Source organism: Vicugna pacos, unplaced genomic scaffold (genome assembly GCF_048564905.1).
Source record: "Vicugna pacos unplaced genomic scaffold, VicPac4 scaffold_20, whole genome shotgun sequence".
NCBI classification, from domain to species: Eukaryota; Metazoa; Chordata; class Mammalia; order Artiodactyla; family Camelidae; genus Vicugna; species Vicugna pacos.
This window is the reverse complement of record NW_027328741.1, coordinates 80,159,145-80,181,472: the sequence shown is the minus strand read 5'-3', so window position 1 is coordinate 80,181,472 and position 22,328 is coordinate 80,159,145. Positions and strand designations below refer to the sequence as shown.

Sequence of the window (22,328 nt, the reverse complement as noted above, 5' to 3'; positions counted from 1 at the left end):
CAGTTCAGTTCACTTTCTGACTTGTACTATTTACCTTCACTGTCTTGAAAAACTGAAGCCTAATACAGATTCATGTTCAGTCAAAGATTCCCCTCACTTACCACACTCCCTTCACCCCAGGGAAGACATAAACACAACATTTGCTGAATCTAGCGGAAGGACATCGTTTCTAGGTGTGAGCTAAGTATTCAAGTTTACCTATTTCAGCCGAGACTATTTGACCTTTAAGGTGTTCACTGTTGTTCACAGAGAGTGAAGCTGGAGGAACTCTGATTCTAGGAGGGGCTTGCTCTTCTCGTAATGGCTTCATTGCAGCTCAGGTACTGATCCTTCCAAATGGATGCCTGAGTGGAGGGGAGGGAAGGGCAAGTGCTCACTAGCTAGGCCCAAACCTGGGAAAAGGCTTACCTGGGCTGGTTGAATTTTGGTCTGAATGGCTTGGGAATGCCCCTTGGGACGTGTGGATTCTCACGACCTCTTCCAAGAACAGGAGCGTTTTGATCATCTCTGCCATTTCTTCTCCTTCAGACGTCAGGGACCTTGGACCCGTTATTGGAGAAGAGAATTGAGGAACTTCCTCAAGTCCACGTTGGCACTCCGTAGGTTTCTGCCTGTATCAGTGAGTTTCAATATGTCTCATGAATGTCTTTTGAGCCTGGTATCCTCTACAGCTGTCTCCACGCCAGTATTCTCCATTGTAGCAGAACATGTCTCATCCATGTGTTCGCATCTCTCCTCAATCCGTGCAGCCAGCTTATCGGCCAGCTTCTCTTCGTGTCTCCCCTAAAGTCGACTTCACCAGGACTGGGCAAGTCTGAAAGTACCTCGGAGCCTGACCAGTAAGCTGATGACAGGCAGATCTTCCACTGTCTGCCCTTTCAGGTTCTGGAAACTGACCTGTGACCTCAGGTCTTTGGGCAGCAGCAGTATCTCGAACTTACACAGCTTCCCGGACCAAACACCTAAGCCAAGCTCCACAGAGGGCGGCAGCCCCTCCATCACACTGATCCACCCACAGAACTCTGCCCGGTTACCTAGGATCCAACAGCCACAACAAGCCTCGCGGTAAACACCAACATTCCACCTGGAATCCAACCGCTAACTGCCATCCCCAATGGCTGCTGCATCTTGTCAGTGTTGGGGGAGGGGCTGCATCCGACGAGAGGTTCCTAAGGTAAATGTGATTCTACCCACTAGCGTCCCATGGGCCTTTCTTCTTCCCTCTTTCCTTTTGTTCAGAGCTCTATGCACCGTACCAATGGAGGGAAGTGTGTCCCTTTTCAGTTGATGGTTTCACACGTCTTTAAACTTTCTAACAGTTCACAGTACACAGGGACCCACTAAAGGAGACTTATGTTCCTATAATATCCGTACACCCGGAATACATATGCGTCGCCTGATTTCTGCTGAAACACCCACACTCTCAGGACATGGATCCATTGGATTCATGGGGGCTGAAATTCCAAGAAATGAAACCAACCCCAATGTGCACTTTGCTGTCGGTCTCTTTTGCACTTAGTACACTTTGGCAGAGCTACTTGCCTTTGTTATAGGCTTCTTACATTTCTTCTCTACGTAGCCTAGAATATGGCATTCCTTCATCCTGTTGGAAGACATACAAGTCTACATCACGGACTAGGAAACCATTTGATTCCAAATCGGCATTAGTGTTAGGTCACGATATGCTCTTATGAATCAAAATTTACGAATATGAATGCACGTTTCTGATTTCCGAATACAAGTGTGCTGAGTACATGCAAGCCACGATACTGGGTCGATGCGTTCTGAATGACCCTTGACCTCACCTTGAGTATTTTCTTTTGAATAATCATGGTTCCCTTTGTATATGTCAGCCAACCATACCATTTTGGTGCTTGTTTGTTGGTTTGATTCTTTGTTGGTCTTCTTCTCGCTTGTTTTGCAAACACGTCAGGCCATGCATCTCTCCTTTCGCTTCAAACAGAGTCAAATAAGCTGATTCACTTAAGAGAGTGCTTCCAGTCACCTATGATTTCCTGCTTCCCTCTCCCATCTTTAGGGTTTTGATGTCCTCCTTAAGTTCTTCTTCTTTCTTCTCTGCCACACATGCTCTTCTTGCATTTCCAATAATGGTTTCTTCTTTCCATTCCATCTTGCTGCTTTTCTATTCAGGGGAGTTTTCTCAACCTTTCTTTTAGAAAAACTTTTGAACTGCTGAATTCTTTTAAGATTTGCCGGTCTGTAGAATTCTCTAGCTCTGCCGTTATTTGAAATGGTGTTCATGTGGCATAGGCTACCCTAGGTGGCAGCATTTGGCCATTCAGGATATGGTCTGTGTCCTGGCACTCCTCCCTGTCCTGCAATATTGCTGCCGAGATATCAGCTGAAACCCCTCTGGAGGTTTCCTTGTGACTATGTTGTTTCCTCCAGGTGCATTTTAAATCACTCGGATATTCGTGAGCTTTGTTGATTTGAATCATACAGCTGCTGGTAGGTCTATTGGGATTCCACCTCCTTCGGATGCTGTGTAATTCCTGAATTCGCATAGATGATTCTTTCTTGGCTTTCAGCAAGTTTCAGTCTGATTTTTCTACAGATAAATTTTCAGACACTTTTTGTTTCTTTATCTCTTGCTTTTCCATCTGGGACTCATGATTTCTATTCTTTCATGCCCTGTCTTAACCCAGGGTTCAACTGCAATGTTTTCATTTGTTTGCACTTGCTTTCCTATGTCTGCTTCTGACCGAGGTTTTTCTCTTCCCCTGTCTTCAACAGTCATTCACGCGTCCCTCTGCATTATCTAGTCTGCTAAGGACTGAATTTTAGCCCTGATATTATCACAACCATTGAGTTTCCTGATATTTTTGGCTCGTGTTGAGACTTTCTCTTCCCCTTTTCTGGTATTCTGCCTTTTGTGATTCTGAGACACTGGTGTTCTTCAGTGTTTTCCTGACCTTCATTTTCAACACTTGTTCTGGATAGCGTTTTGCAGACTAGTTGTTTGAAAGCTTATCTTTTGCGCCTTCAATATCTTTGGAACTGAAAATGGTACTTCCTGTTTCTTTTACTGTTCTTCTTCATCTCTACTGGTCAGGTAATATCAGGTATCTAATGTAGACTTCTAGGGCTTTGTTAATTGAAAATTTTAGACTCTTGTCTCTACGCAATTCCATGGGATTTCTGTGAGGACAATTTCTCCTAGACATTGATGCCATAACCTGTACCTGTGTGTGTTGTTTGGTATATCTCCAATTGCTGGTGTTGCATTAGTTGTGATGAACAACCCATACTGCTTCGATTAGCATAACTTCATTTTGATTATACTTATCTCACACTTCTGAAAGTGCACAGGACACTTCCTCTTGTGGAAATGAAGCTTCTAAAAGTTCTCAGCTCTGCATTCTTCTCTATGTCATTTTGGAGTGTTTCCAAAACAGCAAACTGAGAGTGCTCTTCTGCTTTTTATTGCCACGGGAATGTCCCAATGAAATCAGTTCTTTCCAGAGCTTCTCTGTCTACAGAAACACCAGTGGAAGCATATCTATGGATGTCACATATCAGGGCCTGCTGGAATGATCCCGCAGACCTTCCTTGTTGTCCTAGGTGCCGTACCGTGCCGGTGCCATCCAAAATGTAGCATCCGCCTTTGGGAGATAGTGCTGAAGGGAATGCTTCCTCTTCTCACGCTGTGGACTTGGACCACTCTCCCTTGTCCTCTCATCCTTGTGGCACGGGTGCACGAAGGCAACCACAGAGTTGTTGCGCATCCTGTGACTCAAACCAAACCATAATCCCAGCCCAGGTTATGAATGTAGCATATCCTAAGGCTTTTCATTCTGATTTCAAATTCAAGGCCCCCTGGATCCCTCAGACCAGATGCACGATATCTCTGATTCAGCCCCACACGTGCTCTATTGGCAAAATTCCCAATTGGTCCCTGGTCCTGCAGATGTACTGGGTGTGGCCATGGGACATATCGGTAATCGCAACCGCGCGACCAGTGTGGTTGATTTATTATTGGTACACAGTTCGGTTTGCTCTCTTGATTCGACCCACCACATCCCACAACGCACTCCAGATCCCTGAGACTCAGCGTGTGCCATCATCCGTAGCTCTATGCCTCACTGACCATTGCCTCTGCTACCTCAAATTTGGCAGCTTGGATCTTGGTCTCAGAATTAACTGTGGGGATATTTTGCGCTGGTTTCTTTGAGTTCTCTCAGCCAAGCATCTGCTGTGCACTCTTGTAAATCTCAGCACATCACCTTCAAACCCATGTCTCCTGTCCGCTTGAGAGTGTGCGTCCAAGTTAAACAGAGTTTCACCCTTGTTGCTCCATCACCAGGGGTCCGAACCTGCACTGGTTTCCATTCCCTGCTTTGCATTCTCCTGCTTCCAGGTGTCCTGAGGCCTCATCCTGTCTTTGGGAGTAACAGACCTCTCTTCGGCCAGTGTCCTATGCTAAGGGCTGGGTGAGTGGATGTTTCCATTGCTCTGTACATGGGAGCGAGTGAGTGCAGGTTGCACTTCTTCTCTGCCAACTGGGCATCGATGAATCAACACTATCCAGATACATTTCACAGAAATGTGATATTTGCTTAGCTCTTTGTTTCTATACAGCCGTGGTGGGAGGGATTGTCCGAAGACACCTGTTTTGACATTGTGTTGATATCCCATTTGCAGTCTTTAAGAAGTTTAACAGAACTCATTTACATGTTTTGGGAGTTATACGAAAATGGAGTTATTTTTTGAAACACACTAAATCGACCTAGAAGCCAGACTTGTCAAATTTGGTAACATTGTGTCAGCTCTACGGAAAAGCTAGACAGATAGAATGCAAACTAGCAGTCCAAACTGTTCAAGGGGTCATGTCAGCTCTTTAAGGTTGAAGCCTCCGAAACCAACAGGAACCATGAAATAACTTTTGGAAACATGGAATAACCCCCAACCTTGGATACACTTGTGCATGTGGTGCCCTTTATCCCAATGACACCTACTGGCCAATGTTGGCATTTCAAGGGGTAACATCCCTCTCTAGGAAAATACAAGAGGAAACAAACCAAATATATACATTTAGGTTTGAATCCAAACGCACCTAGAGGCATTCTAGCTAGGAGAATCCTGCTGCAGTTATGCTAGTCTATTGAGAACCAGGTGTTTTTCTATCAGTGTTGAGAACGCTTAATCATCCGATCCTGTAGTTTAAAGCCATTTAACGCAACCAAGTCTGCACCCCCATGATATAGTGCCCCCGGGGGCTTGACTCAAGTGAAAGACGATCCACATAAGCTGTGTCTTTAATGTCATTGGCGACTTTTACAGTTCAGTTCACTTTCTGACTTGTACTATTTACCTTCACTGTCTTGAAAAACTGAAGCCTAATACAGATTCATGTTCAGTCAAAGATTCCCCTCACTTACCACACTCCCTTCACCCCAGGGAAGACATAAACACAACATTTGCTGAATCTAGCGGAAGGACATCGTTTCTAGGTGTGAGCTAAGTATTCAAGTTTACCTATTTCAGCCGAGACTATTTGACCTTTAAGGTGTTCACTGTTGTTCACAGAGAGTGAAGCTGGAGGAACTCTGATTCTAGGAGGGGCTTGCTCTTCTCGTAATGGCTTCATTGCAGCTCAGGTACTGATCCTTCCAAATGGATGCCTGAGTGGAGGGGAGGGAAGGGCAAGTGCTCACTAGCTAGGCCCAAACCTGGGAAAAGGCTTACCTGGGCTGGTTGAATTTTGGTCTGAATGGCTTGGGAATGCCCCTTGGGACGTGTGGATTCTCACGACCTCTTCCAAGAACAGGAGCGTTTTGATCATCTCTGCCATTTCTTCTCCTTCAGACGTCAGGGACCTTGGACCCGTTATTGGAGAAGAGAATTGAGGAACTTCCTCAAGTCCACGTTGGCACTCCGTATGTTTCTGCCTGTATCAGTGAGTTTCAATATGTCTCATGAATGTCTTTTGAGCCTGGTATCCTCTACAGCTGTCTCCACGCCAGTATTCTCCATTGTAGCAGAACATGTCTCATCCATGTGTTCGCATCTCTCCTCAATCCGTGCAGCCAGCTTATCGGCCAGCTTCTCTTCGTGTCTCCCCTAAAGTCGACTTCACCAGGACTGGGCAAGTCTGAAAGTACCTCGGAGCCTGACCAGTAAGCTGATGACAGGCAGATCTTCCACTGTCTGCCCTTTCAGGTTCTGGAAACTGACCTGTGACCTCAGGTCTTTGGGCAGCAGCAGTATCTCGAACTTACACAGCTTCCCGGACCAAACACCTAAGCCAAGCTCCACAGAGGGCGGCAGCCCCTCCATCACACTGATCCACCCACAGAACTCTGCCCGGTTACCTAGGATCCAACAGCCACAACAAGCCTCGCGGTAAACACCAACATTCCACCTGGAATCCAACCGCTATCTGCCATCCCCAATGGCTGCTGCATCTTGTCAGTGTTGGGGGAGGGGCTGCATCCGACGAGAGGTTCCTAAGGTAAATGTGATTCTACCCACTAGCGTCCCATGGGCCTTTCTTCTTCCCTCTTTCCTTTTGTTCAGAGCTCTATGCACCGTACCAATGGAGGGAAGTGTGTCCCTTTTCAGTTGATGGTTTCACACGTCTTTAAACTTTCTAACAGTTCACAGTACACAGGGACCCACTAAAGGAGACTTATGTTCCTATAATATCCATACACCCGGAATACATATGCGCCGCCTGATTTCTGCTGAAACACCCACACTCTCAGGACATGGATCCATTGGATTCATGGGGGCTGAAATTCCAAGAAATGAAACCAACCCCAATGTGCACTTTGCTGTCGGTCTCTTTTGCACTTAGTACACTTTGGCAGAGCTACTTGCCTTTGTTATAGGCTTCTTACATTTCTTCTCTACGTAGCCTAGAATATGGCATTCCTTCATCCTGTTGGAAGACATACAAGTCTACATCACGGACTAGGAAACCATTTGATTCCAAATCGGCATTAGTGTTAGGTCACGATATGCTCTTATGAATCAAAATTTACGAATATGAATGCACGCTTCTGATTTCCGAATACAAGTGTGCTGAGTACATGCAAGCCACGATACTGGGTCGATGCGTTCTGAATGACCCTTGACCTCACCTTGAGTATTTTCTTTTGAATAATCGTGGTTCCCTTTGTATATGTCAGCCAACCATACCATTTTGGTGCTTGTTTGTTGGTTTGATTCTTTGTTGGTCTTCTTCTCGCTTGTTTTGCAAACACGTCAGGCCATGCATCTCTCCTTTCGCTTCAAACAGAGTCAAATAAGCTGATTCACTTAAGAGAGTGCTTCCAGTCACCTATGATTTCCTGCTTCCCTCTCCCATCTTTAGGGTTTTGATGTCCTCCTTAAGTTCTTCTTCTTTCTTCTCTGCCACACATGCTCTTCTTGCATTTCCAATAATGGTTTCTTCTTTCCATTCCATCTTGCTGCTTTTCTATTCAGGGGAGTTTTCTCAACCTTTCTTTTAGAAAAACTTTTGAACTGCTGAATTCTTTTAAGATTTGCCGGTCTGTAGAATTCTCTAGCTCTGCCGTTATTTGAAATGGTGTTCATGTGGCATAGGCTACCCTAGGTGGCAGCATTTGGCCATTCATGATATGGTCTGTGTCCTGGCACTCCTCCCTGTCCTGCAATATTGCTGCCGAGATATCAGCTGAAACCCCTCTGGAGGTTTCCTTGTGACTATGTTGTCTCCTCCAGGTGCATTTTAAATCACTCGGATATTCGTGAGCTTTGTTGATTTGAATCATACAGCTGCTGGTAGGTCTATTGGGATTCCACCTCCTTCGGATGCTGTGTAATTCCTGAATTCGCATAGATGATTCTTTCTTGGCTTTCAGCAAGTTTCAGTCTGATTTTTCTACAGATAAATTTTCAGACACTTTTTGTTTCTTTATCTCTTGCTTTTCCATCTGGGACTCATGATTTCTATTCTTTCATGCCCTGTCTTAACCCAGGGTTCAACTGCAATGTTTTCATTTGTTTGCACTTGCTTTCCTATGTCTGCTTCTGACCGAGGTTTTTCTCTTCCCCTGTCTTCAACAGTCATTCACGCGTCCCTCTGCATTATCTAGTCTGCTAAGGACTGAATTTTAGCCCTGATATTATCACAACCATTGAGTTTCCTGATATTTTTGGCTCGTGTTGAGACTTTCTCTTCCCCTTTTCTGGTATTCTGCCTTTTGTGATTCTGAGACACTGGTGTTCTTCAGTGTTTTCCTGACCTTCATTTTCAACACTTGTTCTGGATAGCGTTTTGCAGACTAGTTGTTTGAAAGCTTATCTTTTGCGCCTTCAATATCTTTGGAACTGAAAATGGTACTTCCTGTTTCTTTTACTGTTCTTCTTCATCTCTACTGGTCAGGTAATATCAGGTATCTAATGTAGACTTCTAGGGCTTTGTTAATTGAAAATTTTAGACTCTTGTCTCTACGCAATTCCATGGGATTTCTGTGAGGACAATTTCTCCTAGACATTGATGCCATAACCTGTACCTGTGTGTGTTGTTTGGTATATCTCCAATTGCTGGTGTTGCATTAGTTGTGATGAACAACCCATACTGCTTCGATTAGCATAACTTCATTTTGATTATACTTATCTCACACTTCTGAAAGTGCACAGGACACTTCCTCTTGTGGAAATGAAGCTTCTAAAAGTTCTCAGCTCTGCATTCTTCTCTATGTCATTTTGGAGTGTTTCCAAAACAGCAAACTGAGAGTGCTCTTCTGCTTTTTATTGCCACGGGAATGTCCCAATGAAATCAGTTCTTTCCAGAGCTTCTCTGTCTACAGAAACACCAGTGGAAGCATATCTAAGGATGTCACATATCAGGGCCTGCTGGAATGATCCCGCAGACCTTCCTTGTTGTCCTAGGTGCCGTACCGTGCCGGTGCCATCCAAAATGTAGCATCCGCCTTTGGGAGATAGTGCTGAAGGGAATGCTTCCTCTTCTCACGCTGTGGACTTGGACCACTCTCCCTTGTCCTCTCATCCTTGTGGCACGGGTGCACGAAGGCAACCACAGAGCTGTTGCGCATCCTGTGCCTCAAACCAAACCATAATCCCAGCCCAGGTTATGAATGTAGCATATCCTAAGGCTTTTCATTCTGATTTCAAATTCAAGGCCCCCTGGATCCCTCAGACCAGATGCACGATATCTCTGATTCAGCCCCACACGTGCTCTATTGGCAAAATTCCCAATTGGTCCCTGGTCCTGCAGATGTACTGGGTGTGGCCATGGGACATATCGGTAATCGCAACCGCGCGACCAGTGTGGTTGATTTATTATTGGTACACAGTTCGGTTTGCTCTCTTGATTCGACCCACCACATCCCACAACGCACTCCAGATCCCTGAGACTCAGCGTGTGCCATCATCCGTAGCTCTATGCCTCACTGACCATTGCCTCTGCTACCTCAAATTTGGCAGCTTGGATCTTGGTCTCAGAATTAACTGTGGGGATATTTTGCGCTGGTTTCTTTGAGTTCTCTCAGCCAAGCATCTGCTGTGCACTCTTGTAAATCTCAGCACATCACCTTCAAACCCATGTCTCCTGTCCGCTTGAGAGTGTGCGTCCAAGTTAAACAGAGTTTCACCCTTGTTGCTCCATCACCAGGGGTCCGAACCTGCACTGGTTTCCATTCCCTGCTTTGCATTCTCCTGCTTCCAGGTGTCCTGAGGCCTCATCCTGTCTTTGGGAGTAACAGACCTCTCTTCGGCCAGTGTCCTATGCTAAGGGCTGGGTGAGTGGATGTTTCCATTGCTCTGTACATGGGAGCGAGTGAGTGCAGGTTGCACTTCTTCTCTGCCAACTGGGCATCGATGAATCAACACTATCCAGATACATTTCACAGAAATGTGATATTTGCTTAGCTCTTTGTTTCTATACAGCCGTGGTGGGAGGGATTGTCCGAAGACAACTATTTTGACATTGTGTTGATATCCCATTTGCAGTCTTTAAGAAGTTTAACAGAACTCATTTACATGTTTTGGGAGTTATACGAAAATGGAGTTATTTTTTGAAACACACTAAATCGACCTAGAAGCCAGACTTGTCAATTTTGGTAACATTGTGTCAGCTCTACGGAAAAGCTAGACAGATAGAATGCAAACTAGCAGTCCAAACTGTTCAAGGGGTCATGTCAGCTCTTTAAGGTTGAAGCCTCCGAAACCAACAGGAACCATGAAATAACTTTTGGAAACATGGAATAACCCCCAACCTTGGATACACTTGTGCATGTGGTGCCCTTTATCCCAATGACACCTACTGGCCAATGTTGGCATTTCAAGGGGTAACATCCCTCTCTAGGAAAATACAAGAGGAAACAAACCAAATATATACATTTAGGTTTGAATCCAAAAGCACCTAGAGGCATTCTAGCTAGGAGAATCCTGCTGCAGTTATGCTAGTCTATTGAGAACCAGGTGTTTTTCTATCAGTGTTGAGAACGCTTAATCATCCGATCCTGTAGTTTAAAGCCATTTAACGCAACCAAGTCTGCACCCCCATGATATAGTGCCCCCGGGGGCTTGACTCAAGTGAAAGACGATCCACATAAGCTGTGTCTTTAATGTCATTGGCGACTTTTACAGTTCAGTTCACTTTCTGACTTGTACTATTTACCTTCACTGTCTTGAAAAACTGAAGCCTAATACAGATTCATGTTCAGTCAAAGATTCCCCTCACTTACCACACTCCCTTCACCCCAGGGAAGACATAAACACAACATTTGCTGAATCTAGCGGAAGGACATCGTTTCTAGGTGTGAGCTAAGTATTCAAGTTTACCTATTTCAGCCGAGACTATTTGACCTTTAAGGTGTTCACTGTTGTTCACAGAGAGTGAAGCTGGAGGAACTCTGATTCTAGGAGGGGCTTGCTCTTCTCGTAATGGCTTCATTGCAGCTCAGGTACTGATCCTTCCAAATGGATGCCTGAGTGGAGGGGAGGGAAGGGCAAGTGCTCACTAGCTAGGCCCAAACCTGGGAAAAGGCTTACCTGGGCTGGTTGAATTTTGGTCTGAATGGCTTGGGAATGCCCCTTGGGACGTGTGGATTCTCACGACCTCTTCCAAGAACAGGAGCGTTTTGATCATCTCTGCCATTTCTTCTCCTTCAGACGTCAGGGACCTTGGACCCGTTATTGGAGAAGAGAATTGAGGAACTTCCTCAAGTCCACGTTGGCACTCCGTAGGTTTCTGCCTGTATCAGTGAGTTTCAATATGTCTCATGAATGTCTTTTGAGCCTGGTATCCTCTACAGCTGTCTCCACGCCAGTATTCTCCATTGTAGCAGAACATGTCTCATCCATGTGTTCGCATCTCTCCTCAATCCGTGCAGCCAGCTTATCGGCCAGCTTCTCTTCGTGTCTCCCCTAAAGTCGACTTCACCAGGACTGGGCAAGTCTGAAAGTACCTCGGAGCCTGACCAGTAAGCTGATGACAGGCAGATCTTCCACTGTCTGCCCTTTCAGGTTCTGGAAACTGACCTGTGACCTCAGGTCTTTGGGCAGCAGCAGTATCTCGAACTTACACAGCTTCCCGGACCAAACACCTAAGCCAAGCTCCACAGAGGGCGGCAGCCCCTCCATCACACTGATCCACCCACAGAACTCTGCCCGGTTACCTAGGATCCAACAGCCACAACAAGCCTCGCGGTAAACACCAACATTCCACCTGGAATCCAACCGCTAACTGCCATCCCCAATGGCTGCTGCATCTTGTCAGTGTTGGGGGAGGGGCTGCATCCGACGAGAGGTTCCTAAGGTAAATGTGATTCTACCCACTAGCGTCCCATGGGCCTTTCTTCTTCCCTCTTTCCTTTTGTTCAGAGCTCTATGCACCGTACCAATGGAGGGAAGTGTGTCCCTTTTCAGTTGATGGTTTCACACGTCTTTAAACTTTCTAACAGTTCACAGTACACAGGGACCCACTAAAGGAGACTTATGTTCCTATAATATCCATACACCCGGAATACATATGCGTCGCCTGATTTCTGCTGAAACACCCACACTCTCAGGACATGGATCCATTGGATTCATGGGGGCTGAAATTCCAAGAAATGAAACCAACCCCAATGTGCACTTTGCTGTCGGTCTCTTTTGCACTTAGTACACTTTGGCAGAGCTACTTGCCTTTGTTATAGGCTTCTTACATTTCTTCTCTACGTAGCCTAGAATATGGCATTCCTTCATCCTGTTGGAAGACATACAAGTCTACATCACGGACTAGGAAACCATTTGATTCCAAATCGGCATTAGTGTTAGGTCACGATATGCTCTTATGAATCAAAATTTACGAATATGAATGCACGCTTCTGATTTCCGAATACAAGTGTGCTGAGTACATGCAAGCCACGATACTGGGTCGATGCGTTCTGAATGACCCTTGACCTCACCTTGAGTATTTTCTTTTGAATAATCGTGGTTCCCTTTGTATATGTCAGCCAACCATACCATTTTGGTGCTTGTTTGTTGGTTTGATTCTTTGTTGGTCTTCTTCTCGCTTGTTTTGCAAACACGTCAGGCCATGCATCTCTCCTTTCGCTTCAAACAGAGTCAAATAAGCTGATTCACTTAAGAGAGTGCTTCCAATCACCTATGATTTCCTGCTTCCCTCTCCCATCTTTAGGGTTTTGATGTCCTCCTTAAGTTCTTCTTCTTTCTTCTCTGCCACACATGCTCTTCTTGCATTTCCAATAATGGTTTCTTCTTTCCATTCCATCTTGCTGCTTTTCTATTCAGGGGAGTTTTCTCAACCTTTCTTTTAGAAAAACTTTTGAACTGCTGAATTCTTTTAAGATTTGCCGGTCTGTAGAATTCTCTAGCTCTGCCGTTATTTGAAATGGTGTTCATGTGGCATAGGCTACCCTAGGTGGCAGCATTTGGCCATTCAGGATATGGTCTGTGTCCTGGCACTCCTCCCTGTCCTGCAATATTGCTGCCGAGATATCAGCTGAAACCCCTCTGGAGGTTTCCTTGTGACTATGTTGTCTCCTCCAGGTGCATTTTAAATCACTCGGATATTCGTGAGCTTTGTTGATTTGAATCATACAGCTGCTGGTAGGTCTATTGGGATTCCACCTCCTTCGGATGCTGTGTAATTCCTGAATTCGCATAGATGATTCTTTCTTGGCTTTCAGCAAGTTTCAGTCTGATTTTTCTACAGATAAATTTTCAGACACTTTTTGTTTCTTTATCTCTTGCTTTTCCATCTGGGACTCATGATTTCTATTCTTTCATGCCCTGTCTTAACCCAGGGTTCAACTGCAATGTTTTCATTTGTTTGCACTTGCTTTCCTATGTCTGCTTCTGACCGAGGTTTTTCTCTTCCCCTGTCTTCAACAGTCATTCACGCGTCCCTCTGCATTATCTAGTCTGCTAAGGACTGAATTTTAGCCCTGATATTATCACAACCATTGAGTTTCCTGATATTTTTGGCTCGTGTTGAGACTTTCTCTTCCCCTTTTCTGGTATTCTGCCTTTTGTGATTCTGAGACACTGGTGTTCTTCAGTGTTTTCCTGACCTTCATTTTCAACACTTGTTCTTGATAGCGTTTTGCAGACTAGTTGTTTGAAAGCTTATCTTTTGCGCCTTCAATATCTTTGGAACTGAAAATGGTACTTCCTGTTTCTTTTACCGTTCTTCTTCATCTCTACTGGTCAGGTAATATCAGGTATCTAATGTAGACTTCTAGGGCTTTGTTAATTGAAAATTTTAGACTCTTGTCTCTACGCAATTCCATGGGATTTCTGTGAGGACAATTTCTCCTAGACATTGATGCCATAACCTGTACCTGTGTGTGTTGTTTGGTATATCTCCAATTGCTGGTGTTGCATTAGTTGTGATGAACAACCCATACTACTTCGATTAGCATAACTTCATTTTGATTATACTTATCTCACACTTCTGAAAGTGCACAGGACACTTCCTCTTGTGGAAATGAAGCTTCTAAAAGTTCTCAGCTCTGCATTCTTCTCTATGTCATTTTGGAGTGTTTCCAAAACAGCAAACTGAGAGTGCTCTTCTGCTTTTTATTGCCACGGGAATGTCCCAAAGAAATCAGTTCTTTCCAGAGCTTCTCTGTCTACAGAAACACCAGTGGAAGCATATCTATGGATGTCACATATCAGGGCCTGCTGGAATGATCCCGCAGACCTTCCTTGTTGTCCTAGGTGCCGTACCGTGCCGGTGCCATCCAAAATGTAGCATCCGCCTTTGGGAGATAGTGCTGAAGGGAATGCTTCCTCTTCTCACGCTGTGGACTTGGACCACTCTCCCTTGTCCTCTCATCCTTGTGGCACGGGTGCACGAAGGCAACCACAGAGTTGTTGCGCATCCTGTGCCTCAAACCAAACCATAATCCCAGCCCAGGTTATGAATGTAGCATATCCTAAGGCTTTTCATTCTGATTTCAAATTCAAGGCCCCCTGGATCCCTCAGACCAGATGCACGATATCTCTGATTCAGCCCCACACGTGCTCTATTGGCAAAATTCCCAATTGGTCCCTGGTCCTGCAGATGTACTGGGTGTGGCCATGGGACATATCGGTAATCGCAACCGCGCGACCAGTGTGGTTGATTTATTATTGGTACACAGTTCGGTTTGCTCTCTTGATTCGACCCACCACATCCCACAACGCACTCCAGATCCCTGAGACTCAGCGTGTGCCATCATCCGTAGCTCTATGCCTCACTGACCATTGCCTCTGCTACCTCAAATTTGGCAGCTTGGATCTTGGTCTCAGAATTAACTGTGGGGATATTTTGCGCTGGTTTCTTTGAGTTCTCTCAGCCAAGCATCTGCTGTGCACTCTTGTAAATCTCAGCACATCACCTTCAAACCCATGTCTCCTGTCCGCTTGAGAGTGTGCGTCCAAGTTAAACAGAGTTTCACCCTTGTTGCTCCATCACCAGGGGTCCGAACCTGCACTGGTTTCCATTCCCTGCTTTGCATTCTCCTGCTTCCAGGTGTCCTGAGGCCTCATCCTGTCTTTGGGAGTAACAGACCTCTCTTCGGCCAGTGTCCTATGCTAAGGGCTGGGTGAGTGGATGTTTCCATTGCTCTGTACATGGGAGCGAGTGAGTGCAGGTTGCACTTCTTCTCTGCCAACTGGGCATCGATGAATCAACACTATCCAGATACATTTCACAGAAATGTGATATTTGCTTAGCTCTTTGTTTCTATACAGCCGTGGTGGGAGGGATTGTCCGAAGACAACTGTTTTGACATTGTGTTGATATCCCATTTGCAGTCTTTAAGAAGTTTAACAGAACTCATTTACATGTTTTGGGAGTTATACGAAAATGGAGTTATTTTTTGAAACACACTAAATCGACCTAGAAGCCAGACTTGTCAATTTTGGTAACATTGTGTCAGCTCTACGGAAAAGCTAGACAGATAGAATGCAAACTAGCAGTCCAAACTGTTCAAGGGGTCATGTCAGCTCTTTAAGGTTGAAGCCTCCGAAACCAACAGGAACCATGAAATAACTTTTGGAAACATGGAATAACCCCCAACCTTGGATACACTTGTGCATGTGGTGCCCTTTATCCCAATGACACCTACTGGCCAATGTTGGCATTTCAAGGGGTAACATCCCTCTCTAGGAAAATACAAGAGGAAACAAACCAAATATATACATTTAGGTTTGAATCCAAAAGCACCTAGAGGCATTCTAGCTAGGAGAATCCTGCTGCAGTTATGCTAGTCTATTGAGAACCAGGTGTTTTTCTATCAGTGTTGAGAACGCTTAATCATCCAATCCTGTAGTTTAAAGCCATTTAACGCAACCAAGTCTGCACCCCCATGATATAGTGCCCCCGGGGGCTTGACTCAAGTGAAAGACGATCCACATAAGCTGTGTCTTTAATGTCATTGGCGACTTTTACAGTTCAGTTCACTTTCTGACTTGTACTATTTACCTTCACTGTCTTGAAAAACTGAAGCCTAATACAGATTCATGTTCAGTCAAAGATTCCCCTCACTTACCACACTCCCTTCACCCCAGGGAAGACATAAACACAACATTTGCTGAATCTAGCGGAAGGACATCGTTTCTAGGTGTGAGCTAAGTATTCAAGTTTACCTATTTCAGCCGAGACTATTTGACCTTTAAGGTGTTCACTGTTGTTCACAGAGAGTGAAGCTGGAGGAACTCTGATTCTAGGAGGGGCTTGCTCTTCTCGTAATGGCTTCATTGCAGCTCAGGTACTGATCCTTCCAAATGGATGCCTGAGTGGAGGGGAGGGAAGGGCAAGTGCTCACTAGCTAGGCCCAAACCTGGGAAAAGGCTTACCTGGGCTTGTTGAATTTTGGTCTGAATGGCTTGGGAATGCCCCTTGGGACGTGTGGATTCTCACGACCTCTTCCAAGAACAGGAGCGTTTTGATCATCTCTGCCATTTCTTCTCCTTCAGACGTCAGGGACCTTGGACCCGTTATTGGAGAAGAGAATTGAGGAACTTCCTCAAGTCCACGTTGGCACTCCGTATGTTTCTGCCTGTATCAGTGAGTTTCAATATGTCTCATGAATGTCTTTTGAGCCTGGTATCCTCTACAGCTGTCTCCACGCCAGTATTCTCCATTGTAGCAGAACATGTCTCATCCATGTGTTCGCATCTCTCCTCAATCCGTGCAGCCAGCTTATCGGCCAGCTTCTCTTCGTGTCTCCCCTAAAGTCGACTTCACCAGGACTGGGCAAGTCTGAAAGTACCTCGGAGCCTGACCAGTAAGCTGATGACAGGCAGATCTTCCACTGTCTGCCCTTTCAGGTTCTGGAAACTGACCTGTGACCTCAGGTCTTTGGGCAGCAGCAGTATCTCGAACTTACACAGCTTCCCGGACCAAACACCTAAGCCAAGCTCCACAGAGGGCGGCAGCCCCTCCATCACACTGATCCACCCACAGAACTCTGCCCGGTTACCTAGGATCCAACAGCCACAACAAGCCTCGCGGTAAACACCAACATTCCACCTGGAATCCAACCGCTAACTGCCATCCCCAATGGCTGCTGCATCTTGTCAGTGTTGGGGGAGGGGCTGCATCCGACGAGAGGTTCCTAAGGTAAATGTGATTCTACCCACTAGCGTCCCATGGGCCTTTCTTCTTCCCTCTTTCCTTTTGTTCAGAGCTCTATGCACCGTACCAATGGAGGGAAGTGTGTCCCTTTTCAGTTGATGGTTTCACACGTCTTTAAACTTTCTAACAGTTCACAGTACACAGGGACCCACTAAAGGAGACTTATGTTCCTATAATATCCGTACACCCGGAATACATATGCGTCGCCTGATTTCTGCTGAAACACCCACACTCTCAGGACATGGATCCATTGGATTCATGGGGGCTGAAATTCCAAGAAATGAAACCAACCCCAATGTGCACTTTGCTGTCGGTCTCTTTTGCACTTAGTACACTTTGGCAGAGCTACTTGCCTTTGTTATAGGCTTCTTACATTTCTTCTCTACGTAGCCTAGAATATGGCATTCCTTCATCCTGTTGGAAGACATACAAGTCTACATCACGGACTAGGAAACCATTTGATTCCAAATCGGCATTAGTGTTAGGTCACGATATGCTCTTATGAATCAAAATTTACGAATATGAATGCACGCTTCTGATTTCCGAATACAAGTGTGCTGAGTACATGCAAGCCACGATACTGGGTCGATGCGTTCTGAATGACCCTTGACCTCACCTTGAGTATTTTCTTTTGAATAATCATGGTTCCCTTTGTATATGTCAGCCAACCATACCATTTTGGTGCTTGTTTGTTGGTTTGATTCTTTGTTGGTCTTCTTCTCGCTTGTTTTGCAAACACGTCAGGCCATGCATCTCTCCTTTCGCTTCAAACAGAGTCAAATAAGCTGATTCACTTAAGAGAGTGCTTCCAATCACCTATGATTTCCTGCTTCCCTCTCCCATCTTTAGGGTTTTGATGTCCTCCTTAAGTTCTTCTTCTTTCTTCTCTGCCACACATGCTCTTCTTGCATTTCCAATAATGGTTTCTTCTTTCCATTCCATCTTGCTGCTTTTCTATTCAGGGGAGTTTTCTCAACCTTTCTTTTAGAAAAACTTTTGAACTGCTGAATTCTTTTAAGATTTGCCGGTCTGTAGAATTCTCTAGCTCTGCCGTTATTTGAAATGGTGTTCATGTGGCATAGGCTACCCTAGGTGGCAGCATTTGGCCATTCAGGATATGGTCTGTGTCCTGGCACTCCTCCCTGTCCTGCAATATTGCTGCCGAGATATCAGCTGAAACCCCTCTGGAGGTTTCCTTGTGACTATGTTGTTTCCTCCAGGTGCATTTTAAATCACTCGGATATTCGTGAGCTTTGTTGATTTGAATCATACAGCTGCTGGTAGGTCTATTGGGATTCCACCTCCTTCGGATGCTGTGTAATTCCTGAATTCGCATAGATGATTCTTTCTTGGCTTTCAGCAAGTTTCAGTCTGATTTTTCTACAGATAAATTTTCAGACACTTTTTGTTTCTTTATCTCTTGCTTTTCCATCTGGGACTCATGATTTCTATTCTTTCATGCCCTGTCTTAACCCAGGGTTCAACTGCAATGTTTTCATTTGTTTGCACTTGCTTTCCTATGTCTGCTTCTGACCGAGGTTTTTCCCTTCCCCTGTCTTCAACAGTCATTCACGCGTCCCTCTGCATTATCTAGTCTGCTAAGGACTGAATTTTAGCCCTGATATTATCACAACCATTGAGTTTCCTGATATTTTTGGCTCGTGTTGAGACTTTCTCTTCCCCTTTTCTGGTATTCTGCCTTTTGTGATTCTGAGACACTGGTGTTCTTCAGTGTTTTCCTGACCTTCATTTTCAACACTTGTTCTGGATAGCGTTTTGCAGACTAGTTGTTTGAAAGCTTATCTTTTGCGCCTTCAATATCTTTGGAACTGAAAATGGTACTTCCTGTTTCTTTTACTGTTCTTCTTCATCTCTACTGGTCAGGTAATATCAGGTATCTAATGTAGACTTCTAGGGCTTTGTTAATTGAAAATTTTAGACTCTTGTCTCTACGCAATTCCATGGGATTTCTGTGAGGACAATTTCTCCTAGACATTGATGCCATAACCTGTACCTGTGTGTGTTGTTTGGTATATCTCCAATTGCTGGTGTTGCATTAGTTGTGATGTACAACCCATACTACTTCGATTAGCATAACTTCATTTTGATTATACTTATCTCAACACTTCTGAAAGTGCACAGGACACTTCCTCTTGTGGAAATGAAGCTTCTTAAAGTTCTCAGCTCTGCATTCTTCTCTATGTCATTTTGGAGTGTTTCCAAAACAGCAAACTGAGAGTGCTCTTCTGCTTTTTATTGCCACGGGAATGTCCCAAAGAAATCAGTTCTTTCCAGAGCTTCTCTGTCTACAGAAACACCAGTGGAAGCATATCTATGGATGTCACATATCAGGGCCTGCTGGAATGATCCCGCAGACCTTCCTTGTTGTCCTAGGTGCCGTACCGTGCCGGTGCCATCCAAAATGTAGCATCCGCCTTTGGGAGATAGTGCTGAAGGGAATGCTTCCTCTTCTCACGCTGTGGACTTGGACCACTCTCCCTTGTCCTCTCATCCTTGTGGCACGGGTGCACGAAGGCAACCACAGAGTTGTTGCGCATCCTGTGACTCAAACCAAACCATAATCCCAGCCCAGGTTATGAATGTAGCATATCCTAAGGCTTTTCATTCTGATTTCAAATTCAAGGCCCCCTGGATCCCTCAGACCAGATGCACGATATCTCTGATTCAGCCCCACACGTGCTCTATTGGCAAAATTCCCAATTGGTCCCTGGTCCTGCAGATGTACTGGGTGTGGCCATGGGACATATCGGTAATCGCAACCGCGCGACCAGTGTGGTTGATTTATTATTGGTACACAGTTCGGTTTGCTCTCTTGATTCGACCCACCACATCCCACAACGCACTCCAGATCCCTGAGACTCAGCGTGTGCCATCATCCGTAGCTCTATGCCTCACTGACCATTGCCTCTGCTACCTCAAATTTGGCAGCTTGGATCTTGGTCTCAGAATTAACTGTGGGGATATTTTGCGCTGGTTTCTTTGAGTTCTCTCAGCCAAGCATCTGCTGTGCACTCTTGTAAATCTCAGCACATCACCTTCAAACCCATGTCTCCTGTCCGCTTGAGAGTGTGCGTCCAAGTTAAACAGAGTTTCACCCTTGTTGCTCCATCACCAGGGGTCCGAACCTGCACTGGTTTCCATTCCCTGCTTTGCATTCTCCTGCTTCCAGGTGTCCTGAGGCCTCATCCTGTCTTTGGGAGTAACAGACCTCTCTTCGGCCAGTGTCCTATGCTAAGGGCTGGGTGAGTGGATGTTTCCATTGCTCTGTACATGGGAGCGAGTGAGTGCAGGTTGCACTTCTTCTCTGCCAACTGGGCATCGATGAATCAACACTATCCAGATACATTTCACAGAAATGTGATATTTGCTTAGCTCTTTGTTTCTATACAGCCGTGGTGGGAGGGATTGTCCGAAGACAACTGTTTTGACATTGTGTTGATATCCCATTTGCAGTCTTTAAGAAGTTTAACAGAACTCATTTACATGTTTTGGGAGTTATACGAAAATGGAGTTATTTTTTGAAACACACTAAATCGACCTAGAAGCCAGACTTGTCAATTTTGGTAACATTGTGTCAGCTCTACGGAAAAGCTAGACAGATAGAATGCAAACTAGCAGTCCAAACTGTTCAAGGGGTCATGTCAGCTCTTTAAGGTTGAAGCCTCCGAAACCAACAGGAACCATGAAATAACTTTTGGAAACATGGAATAACCCCCAACCTTGGATACACTTGTGCATGTGGTGCCCTTTATCCCAATGACACCTACTGGCCAATGTTGGCATTTCAAGGGGTAACATCCCTCTCTAGGAAAATACAAGAGGAAACAAACCAAATATATACATTTAGGTTTGAATCCAAAAGCACCTAGAGGCATTCTAGCTAGGAGAATCCTGCTGCAGTTATGCTAGTCTATTGAGAACCAGGTGTTTTTCTATCAGTGTTGAGAACGCTTAATCATCCAATCCTGTAGTTTAAAGCCATTTAACGCAACCAAGTCTGCACCCCCATGATATAGTGCCCCCGGGGGCTTGACTCAAGTGAAAGACGATCCACATAAGCTGTGTCTTTAATGTCATTGGCGACTTTTACAGTTCAGTTCACTTTCTGACTTGTACTATTTACCTTCACTGTCTTGAAAAACTGAAGCCTAATACAGATTCATGTTCAGTCAAAGATTCCCCTCACTTACCACACTCCCTTCACCCCAGGGAAGACATAAACACAACATTTGCTGAATCTAGCGGAAGGACATCGTTTCTAGGTGTGAGCTAAGTATTCAAGTTTACCTATTTCAGCCGAGACTATTTGACCTTTAAGGTGTTCACTGTTGTTCACAGAGAGTGAAGCTGGAGGAACTCTGATTCTAGGAGGGGCTTGCTCTTCTCGTAATGGCTTCATTGCAGCTCAGGTACTGATCCTTCCAAATGGATGCCTGAGTGGAGGGGAGGGAAGGGCAAGTGCTCACTAGCTAGGCCCAAACCTGGGAAAAGGCTTACCTGGGCTTGTTGAATTTTGGTCTGAATGGCTTGGGAATGCCCCTTGGGACGTGTGGATTCTCACGACCTCTTCCAAGAACAGGAGCGTTTTGATCATCTCTGCCATTTCTTCTCCTTCAGACGTCAGGGACCTTGGACCCGTTATTGGAGAAGAGAATTGAGGAACTTCCTCAAGTCCACGTTGGCACTCCGTATGTTTCTGCCTGTATCAGTGAGTTTCAATATGTCTCATGAATGTCTTTTGAGCCTGGTATCCTCTACAGCTGTCTCCACGCCAGTATTCTCCATTGTAGCAGAACATGTCTCATCCATGTGTTCGCATCTCTCCTCAATCCGTGCAGCCAGCTTATCGGCCAGCTTCTCTTCGTGTCTCCCCTAAAGTCGACTTCACCAGGACTGGGCAAGTCTGAAAGTACCTCGGAGCCTGACCAGTAAGCTGATGACAGGCAGATCTTCCACTGTCTGCCCTTTCAGGTTCTGGAAACTGACCTGTGACCTCAGGTCTTTGGGCAGCAGCAGTATCTCGAACTTACACAGCTTCCCGGACCAAACACCTAAGCCAAGCTCCACAGAGGGCGGCAGCCCCTCCATCACACTGATCCACCCACAGAACTCTGCCCGGTTACCTAGGATCCAACAGCCACAACAAGCCTCGCGGTAAACACCAACATTCCACCTGGAATCCAACCGCTAACTGCCATCCCCAATGGCTGCTGCATCTTGTCAG

At 45.4% G+C, this 22,328-nt stretch overlaps 4 long non-coding RNA genes across 4 annotated transcripts; all 4 read left to right on the top strand.

Moving 5' to 3' along the window:
- Window positions 1-202: 202 nt before the first annotated feature.
- Window positions 203-952, top strand: LOC140694074 (uncharacterized). The gene is made up of 3 exons (XR_012069827.1): window positions 203-320; window positions 529-619; window positions 750-952. It is a non-coding gene; the product is annotated as an uncharacterized lncRNA (long non-coding RNA).
- A 49-nt stretch (window positions 953-1,001) lies between these two features.
- On the top strand, window positions 1,002-6,073 carry LOC140694082 (uncharacterized). Its single transcript, XR_012069838.1, has 3 exons — window positions 1,002-1,174; window positions 5,548-5,618; window positions 5,827-6,073. It is a non-coding gene; the product is annotated as an uncharacterized lncRNA (long non-coding RNA).
- A 4,725-nt stretch (window positions 6,074-10,798) lies between these two features.
- LOC140694068 (uncharacterized) lies at window positions 10,799-11,622 on the top strand. The gene is made up of 3 exons (XR_012069820.1): window positions 10,799-10,916; window positions 11,125-11,215; window positions 11,346-11,622. It is a non-coding gene; the product is annotated as an uncharacterized lncRNA (long non-coding RNA).
- Window positions 11,623-16,907: 5,285 nt separating this feature from the next.
- Window positions 16,908-21,968, top strand: LOC140694083 (uncharacterized). Its single transcript, XR_012069839.1, has 3 exons — window positions 16,908-17,068; window positions 21,443-21,513; window positions 21,722-21,968. It is a non-coding gene; the product is annotated as an uncharacterized lncRNA (long non-coding RNA).
- Window positions 21,969-22,328: the final 360 nt, after the last annotated feature.